Here is a 9,279-nt window from a genome sequence, read left to right as displayed (position 1 = left end):
GTGTGATTCAAAGGGCCAGATGGGCCTACTCCACACTGTATCTCAATAAATAAATAAAATTATGCCCTCACCACGCATAAGGAAATGATTAAAAAGATTGGTTACATCATCACAAAATCTCTGGAATGGAATGCTTCCTGATGATATGATATAAAACCACATGATATACATCATCACAAAACATTGCAGAATTTGTTTTGCTTTGATTTCTTTCAGATGGAGTTTGAAAAAGTCACAATAATAACTGGAAAAAAATCATAAACACGAGAAATTCTGCAGATGCTGGAAATTCAAGCAACACACATCAAAGTTGTTGGTGAACGCAGCAGCCAGGCAGCATCTCTAGGAAGAGGTACAGTCGACGTTTCAGGCCGAGACCCTTCATCAGGATTAACTGAAGGAAGAGCTAGTTAGAGATTTGAAAGTGGGAGGGGGAGGGGGAGATCCAAAATGATAGGAGAAGACAGGAGGGGGAGTGATGGAGCCAAGAGCTGGACAGTTGATTGGCAAAAGGGAAACGAGAGGATCATGGGACAGCAGGCCCAGGGAGAAGGAAAAGGGGGAGGGGGGGGAAAATCCCAGAGGATGGGCAAGGGGTATAGTCAGAGGGACAGAGGGAGAAAAAGGAGAGTGAGAGAAAGAATGTGTGTATATAAATAAATAACGGATGGGGTACGAGGGGGGAGGTGGGGCATTAACGGAAGTTAGAGGAGTCATTGTTCATGCCATCAGGTTGGCGGCTACCCAGACGGAACATAAGGTGTTGTTACTCCAACCTGAGTCACCTTTACAGTAGAGGAGGCCGTGGATAGACATGTCAAAATGGGAATGGGACGTGGAATTAAAATGTATTGCCACTAGGAGATCCTGCTTTCTCTGGCGGACAGAGCGTGGGTATTCATGTGTTCATGTTGAGAACAGGTCATCATGTGAGCTCACACTGGCCACAACATCATGCTCATAAGACCGTCACAAGATACCCACGGGGTATGTAACACCATAAGCATTCACAAAGGGCTTTATCGCTCTAAAGACTTATTTTTGGAGTATCATCTGCACTTTGTACCTTGGCAGAAAGCTCATGCACCAGATGCTGCAGGGCTATCCAGGCACTCAGTGTTTCCTGGATGACATCATTGTCATCAGTAAGGAAGACAAGGAACATGTCCAAAAGCTCAAGAAAGTGTTAAAAAGATTAGAAGATTGTGGGCTCTCTTACTGTGGTTACACTATTGTACAAGGATTACACAAGTGTAGAAAATTCAAGCAGTGGTGGATGCCTCAAGGCCAAAGGATGTTGCAGTTGCATTCCTTTTTAGGATTTGTCAATTACAATAATAGGTTCCTGCCAAACCTGATTACTGTGCTTCACCCTTTAAACCCATTACTACAGATTGTGAAGAAATGGCAAAGGACTAAACAGAGTGAGGTGGCTTTCAAAGTGGTAAAGGAAATGGTGACATCAGGCACTGTACTCACATTGAGATCCACATTGTCCAACGAACCTTGCCATGCAATGTTAAGGATACCAACACATCCAGATGGAAGGTGTCCAGGGCTGTCAGAACCACTTCCTGTAGTCGCAGACCCAACTGCTACAAGTACCACAGAGGAGTCCCCAGAACCTGAGGTTGTTTTCACAGTCACAAGTCTCACCTGCCAAGCAGAGTGACCTCCCTTGTCAGGAAATACATTATACCACAAGAGTAAGAAATCCTCTGTAACAATTAAATCTTATGCTTGAATGGAACAATTTAAAATTTACTATGTTGTGGATGTCTATATAGTAGTTGCATTATATAGTATACTGATATATATATATGTATACAAGTTAAGATATATTCTATATTGAGTTGGAGTTTATAGCTAAGCAGGGAGAAGTGTTGTGTATTTAATATTTCAGTAATTTTGTAAATATGTTTGATTAAGCATTTTTGTTAATTTAAATAATACATTAGATTATATGTAAAAATACAAGAATTGCATACATTATCACGCCACTATGTGATATGTGTGTGTGCTTTGCTTAAAGTAAAAACAAAGTTAGACTCACATTCTGCTGGTGAACGCAGCAGGCCGGGCAGCATCTCCAGGAAGAGGTACAGTCGACGTTTCAGGCCGAGACCCTTCGTCAGGACTAACTGAAGGAAGAGCCAGTAAGAGCCACACATTTTAATTCCACATCTCATTCCCATTCTGATATGTCTATCCACGGCCTCCTCTACTGTAAAGATGAAGCCACACTCAGGTTGGAGGAACAACACCTTATATTCCGTCTGGGTAGCCTCCAACCTGATGGCATGAACATTGACTTCTCTAACTTCCGCTAATACCCCACCTCCCCCTTGTACCCCATCTGTTATTTATTTATATACACACATTCTTTTTCTCTCTCTCTCCTTTTTCTCCCTCTGTCCCTCTCACTATACCCTTTGCCCATCCTCTGGGTTTTTCCCCCCCTCCCCCCTTTCCTTCTCCCTGGGCCTCCTGTCCCATGATCCTCTCATATCCCTTTTGCCTATCACCTGTCCAGCTCTTGGCTCTATCCCTCCCCCTCCTGTCTTTTCCTATCATTTCGGATCTCCCCCTTCCCCTCCCACTTTCAAATCCCTTACTCACTCTTCCTTCAGTTAGTCCTGACGAAGGGTCTCGGCCTGAAACGTCGACTGTACCTCTTCCTACAGATGCTGCCTGGCCTGCTGCGTTCACCAGCAACTTTGATGTGTGTTGCTTGAATTTCCAGCATCTGCAGACTTCCTCATGTTAGACTCTCATTCTGGACTGTTTGTCTTGTCCTTTTAATTAGTTTAATGTTTTGGAGTTAAAAAACACTACAGTACCCAATATGGAGAGATCAAGTCAAAGACTTTGGTAATGGATATTAAGATACAGAAAATGAGGACAGAACTGAAACAAACAAAAGGCAGGATCTAGGAAGAGAAAGGAAAGTAGGAGAGATTAAATAAAACTGAAGGATAACAGCAAGGTATTAAGTATGTAGTATAGATGTAGAATCACTACCAAGTGAAATTAGAATGTTAGTAATCTGAAAAAAATACTGATATCTTAAACAGTTACTTGATGTTGAGTCCAGAAGAACGTAATGTACATGATCAGAAGATGAACAATAATTTGTGCTTTTGCTGGAAGAAAGGAGGTCGCTGTTGATAGAGAGGATAGAGTGAGAGTGGGCTGGAAAGTGTCAGACAACTGCAAACTTGGGATTATACTTGGAGATTGAATAGCACAGTTCTGCAAAGAATCATTCTTTGGACACAATGCCAGTGGTCAAAGTAGTACAAGAGAAACTCTGTTTAATGTATGAGAGAAAAAAACATTCTTGGCTCTGGGCTGAAGTGGTTGTACATGGGAAGACAGATGAGAATGGGCATTGGTGGAGACAGAAGACAGCATGACAATAATTTCTTCAAAATGTTTAAGAGAGGTAAAGCAGATTATTTATAACCAGCAGTGGAAATTATTGTTTATTTGCATATATATTGCCCTTTTAACATCAAGTTATTACATGACCCTTCTTATGAATAGTTTTTTTCTAAAGTGAACTGCTTCATGTTATTATAATTTACTCTTTCAACTGATTGTTCATTCTCTAAACATTGGTTTGAGTACAAACCAATGAGAATGGTAGTGTAATGTTGGCACAATGCTTTCGAATACCAGCGAACAGGGTTTAATTCCCACTGTATCTGCAGGGAGTTTGTATGTTCTCCCCATATGGGTTTCCTCCTGGTGGTCCAGCTTCCTCCCACAGTTCAAAGATGAACTGGTTGGTCAGTTAATTGGTCATCGTAAATTATCCCTTGATTAGGCTAGAGTTAAATTGAGGTTCTATTTCACAATGTATCTCAATAAATAAATAAATACATAAGACATAGGAGCAGAAGTAGTCCAACCTGGCCCATCGAGTCTGCTCCGCCATTCAATCATGGCTGATCCTTTTTTTCCCTCCTCCTCAACCCCAGTTCCCGGCCTTCTCCCCGTAACTTGTTCCCGATGTTGGGGAAGTCCAGAACGACGGGTCACAGTTTGAGGATAAAGGGGAAGCCTTTTAGGACCGAGATTAGGAAAAACTTCTTCACACAGAGAGTGGTGAATCTGTGGAATTCTCTGCCACAGGAAACAGTTGAGGCCAGTTCATTGGCTATATTTAAGAGGGAGATGGATAAGGCCCTTGTGGCTACGGGGATCAGGGGGTATGGAGGGAAGGCTGGTGCAGGGTTCTGAGTCGGATGATCAGCCATGATCATAATAAATGGCGGTGCAGGCTCGAAGGGCCGAATGGCCTACTCCTGCACCTATTTTCTATGTTTCTATGTTAACCTTTGATGCCATGTCCAATCACGAACCTATCAATCTCTGCCTTAAATACACCCAATGACCTAGCCTCCACAGCTGCATGTGGCAACACATTCCACAAGTTTACCACCCTTTGGCTGAAGAAATTTCTCTGCATCTGTTTTGAAAGGGCGCCCCTCTACCCTGAGGCTGTGCCCCTAGACTCTCCCACCATGGGAAACATCCTTTCCACACCTACTCTGTCTAGGGCTTTCAATATTAGAAAGGTTTCAATGAGATCCTCCCTTATCCTTCTGAATTCCAGCAAGTACAGACCCAGCGCCATCAAACATTCTTTGTATGATAACCCTTTCATTCCTGGAATCATCCTTGTGAACCTCCTCTGAACCCTCTCCTATGCCAGTACATCATTTCTAAGATGAGGGACCCAAAACTGTTCACAATATTCAAGGTGAGGCCTCACCAGTGCCTTATAAAGCCTCAGCATCGCATCCTTGCTCTTGTATTCCAGACCTCTTGAAATGAATGCGAACATGGCGTTTGCCTTCCTCACCATCGACTCGACCTGCAAGTTAACCTTTAGGGTGTTCTGCACAAGGACTCCAAAGTCCCTCTGCATCTCAGATTTTTTGATTTTCTCCCTGTTTAGAAAATAGTCTGCATATTTATTTCTACTACCAAAATGCATGACCATGCATTTTCTAACATTGTATTTCATTTGCCATTTTCTTGCTCATTCTCCAAATCTAAGTTCTTCTGCATCCTAAAACAACAGGAATTCTGCAGATGCTGGAATTTCAAGCAACACACATAAAAGTTGCTGGTGAACGCAGCAGGCCAGGCAGCATTTCTAGGAAGAGGTACAGTCGACGTTTCAGGCCGAGACCCTTCGTCAGGACTAACTGAAGGAAGAGTGAGTAAGGGATTTGAAAGTTGGAGGGGGAGGGGGAGATCCAAAGTGATAGGAGAAGACAGGAGGGGGAGGGATGGAGCCAAGAGCTGGACAGGTGATAGGCAAAAGGGATACGAGAGGATCATGGGACAGGAGGTCCGGGAAGAAAGACAAGGGTGGGGAGGACCCAGAGGATGGGCAAGGGGTATATTCAGAGGGACAGAGGGAGAAAAAGAAGAGTGAGAGAAAGAATGTGTGTATAAAAATAAGTAACAGATGGGGTACGAGGGGGAGGTGGGGCATTAGCGGAAGTTAGAGAAGTCGATGTTCATGCCATCAGGTTGGAGGCTACCCAGACGGAATATAAGGTGTTGTTCCTCCAACCTGAGTGTAGCTTCATCTTTACAGTAGAGGAGGCCGTGGATAGACATGTCAGAATGGGAATGGGATGTGGAATTAAAATGTGTGGCCACTGGGAGATCCTGCTTTCTCTGGCGGACAGAGCGTAGGTGTTCAGCAAAGCGGTCTCCCAGTACTGATGTCTACTATAAGCCTACTGACTCTCACAGCTATCTAGACTATTGTTCTTCTCATCCTGTCTCTTGCAAAAATGCCATCCCCTTCTCGCAATTCCTCCGTCTCCGCCGCATCTGCTCTCAGGATGAGGCTTTTCATTCTAGGACGAGGGAGATGTCTTCCTTTTTTAAAGAAAGGGGCTTCCCTTCCTCCACTATCAACTCTGCTCTTAAATGCATCTCCCCCATTTCACGTACATCTGCTCTCACTCCATCCTCCCGCCACCCCACTAGGAATAGGGTTCCCCCGGTCCTCACCTAACACCCCACCAGCCTCCGGGTCCAACATATTATTCTCCGTAACTTCCGCCACCTCCAACGGGATCCCACCACGAAGCACATCTTTCCCTCCCCCCCCTGCATTCCGCAGGGATCGCTCCCTACGCAACTCCCTTGTCCATTTTGTTCCCTCCATCCCTCCCCACTGATCTCCCTCCTGGCACTTATCCGTGTAAGCGGAACAAGTGCTACACATGCCCTTACACTTCCTCCCTTACCACCATTCAGGGCCCCAAACAGTCCTTCCAGGTGAGGCAACACTTCACCTGTGAGTCAGCTGGGGTGATATACTGCGTCCGGTGCTCCCGATGTGGCCTTTTATATATTGGCAAGACCCGACGCAGACTGGGAGACCGCTTTGCTGAACACCTATGCTCTGTCCGCCAGAGAAAGCAGGATCTCCCAGTGGCCACACATTTTAATTCCACATCCCATTCCCATTCTGACATGTCTATCCACAGCCTCCTCTACTGTAAAGATGAAGCCACACTCAGGTTGGAGGAACAACACCTTATATTCCGTCTGGGTAGCCTCCAACCTGATGGCATGAACATCGACTTATCTAACTTCCGCTAAGGCCCCACCTCCCCCTCGTACCCCATCTGTTACTTATTTTTATACACACATTCTTTCTCTCACTCTCCTTTTTCTCCCTCTGTCCCTCTGAATATACCCCTTGCCCATCCTCTAGGTCCCCCCCCGTCCCACCGTCTTTCTTCCCGGACCTCCTGTCCCATGATCCTCTCGTATCCCTTTTGCCTATCACCTGTCCAGCTCTTGGCTCCATCCCCCCCCTCCTGTCTTCTCCTATCATTTTGGATCTCCCCCTCCCCCTCCAACTTTCAAATCCCTTACTCACTCTTCCTTCAGTTAGTCCTGATGAAGGGTCTCGGCCTGAAACGTCGACTGCACCTCTTCCTAGAGATGCTGCCTGGCCTGCTGCGTTCACCAGCAACTTTTAAGTGTCTTCTGCATCCTACCTGTTTCCTCAACACTACCTACCCCTCCACCAATCTTTGTATCATCTACAAACTTGGAAACAAAGCCATCTATTACATCATCTAAATAATTTATATACAGCATTAAAAAAAGTGGTCTCAACACCGACCCGTGTGGAACACCATGAGTCACTAGCAGCCAACCAGATATGGATCCTTTTAGTCCCACTCGCTGCCTCCTGCCGATCAGCCAATGCTCTAACAACGTTAGTAACTTTCCTGTAATACCATGGGTTCTTAACTTAGTAAGCAGCCTCACGTGTAGCACCTTGTTAAAGACCTTCTGAAAGTCCAAATATACAACATCCACTGCATCCCCTCTATCTGTCCTACTTGGAATCTTATCAAAGAATTCCAACAGGTTCATCAGGCAGTATTTTCCCTGAAGGAAGCCATGCTGACTTTGTACTATCTTGCCAGTGTCACCAAGTACTCCATCACCTCATTTTTAACAATTGACTCTAATATCCTCCCAACCTAGGCTGACTGGTCTATAATTTCCTTTCAGCTGCCTTCCTCCTTTCTTAGAGTGGAGTAGCATTTGCAATTTTCCAGCCCTCGAGCACCATGCCAGTCAGAGTCCAATGATTTTTGAAAAATCCTTTCTAATGCCACCACAATCTCTCGTTACCCCTTTCAGAACCCTAGAGTGCAGTTCATCTGATCTGGGTAATTTATGTACCTTTAGATCTTTCAACGTTTTGAGCACCTTCTCTCTTGTAATAGTAACTGCACCCACTTCTCTTCCTTCGCACACTACATCAGGCATACTGCTGGTGTCTTCCACAGCGAAGACAGATGCAAAAATACACATATGGAAAGCAGACTCTACTAAAATGGGAACTTGCAACCTTCAAAACTGCAAAGGGATTTATTTTTCACCAGATTTTTGTGCACTTTGCAATAATTCATTGGAAGATGAATAATACTAATGTAAGCAACATGATTTTTTCGTAAACACGAGGAAATCTGCAGGTACTAGAAATTCAAGCAACACACACAAAAAATGCTGGTGAACACAGCAGGGCAGGCAGCATCTATACGAAGAGGTAAAGTCTACGTTTCCAGCCGAGACTCTTCTCGGCCCGAAATGTCGACTGTACCTCTTCCCACAGATGCTGCCTGCCCTGCTGCGTTCACCAGCATTTTTTGTGTGTGTTGCATGATTTTTGTAAATTAGTTACTTCTGCATGGATGTCCTGGAATTTTTGTGCAAAAAAAAGATGTAAATGAAGTGCCCCAATCTCATGTCAGTTTGCTGCTGCTGGCTTATTCTCTGCCCCTTGCATTCTAGTGCAGTGCTGTTGTCCCAAGAAACCACAGCGACAAAGCAGGTGAACTCCAGCCAACATTATTCTATCAGACTTGGATCTATGTAGCACTGTTCAGTGGGGAGGCTGCTTCTACAACAGCCAATTCTAGATGGAGCAGAAAGCATCGTAGTCACTAAGGACTAGAAATCACTGTCTTGAATGCTGTTTATTTTCCACTTTCCTGCTGATATTACTGAAGTTTATGCCTCCATGGAGGCAGAGATTCCACCTGTTCACCAGCCATTAATCAACAAGGCTGATAAAAGCCGCAGAAAGTTTTTTTTCCCTTTGCTCTCTTTTTGCACTCATTTGAGATATATATATAAACTGTAATTGTTTTTACGTATTGCAATGTACTGCTGCTACAGAACAACATAATTCATGACATACAGTATGCCAGTGATATTAAACCTGATTCCGATTCTAATGAAGCCCAATTGTCATCTACAATGAAGCTGAAGTTCCACTACTGTTGTAACAGGAGTGTAGGCAGCTCTTTGTCAATTGCTTTGCCTTTGTGCAGCACCAGCTTTGGAGCTGTCATATTGTTAAGCGGTCTTTTATTCTGGCAAGTATTCATGAAATCAAATCCCGAGTGAAATCACATATATTGTAATCATTGGCCACATCCACTTCCCACTCCTCTGATTCTCTCATGTTCTAATTGTTCTGGATGAAAATATCTCCATGAATACCCAGAGCCAAGAAATAATTTTCTGAAGCTTGAGTGGAGGGAACAGATGAAACTGGGGTACAGATAAATTCATCTGAGCACCAGAGCAAGGGGCTGTATCTGATATTCATATTTATTTCCTTTCAGATGCTACCAAACTTATTTGTAGCATTAGTAATTTTTATCTGCATTCCAAACACAGTAGGATAAGCAAACATACTTTACTAACTAA

Source organism: Mobula hypostoma, chromosome 19 (assembly GCF_963921235.1).
Source record: "Mobula hypostoma chromosome 19, sMobHyp1.1, whole genome shotgun sequence".
Classification (NCBI taxonomy): domain Eukaryota; kingdom Metazoa; phylum Chordata; class Chondrichthyes; order Myliobatiformes; family Myliobatidae; genus Mobula; species Mobula hypostoma.
This window is presented reverse-complemented; position numbering follows the sequence as displayed.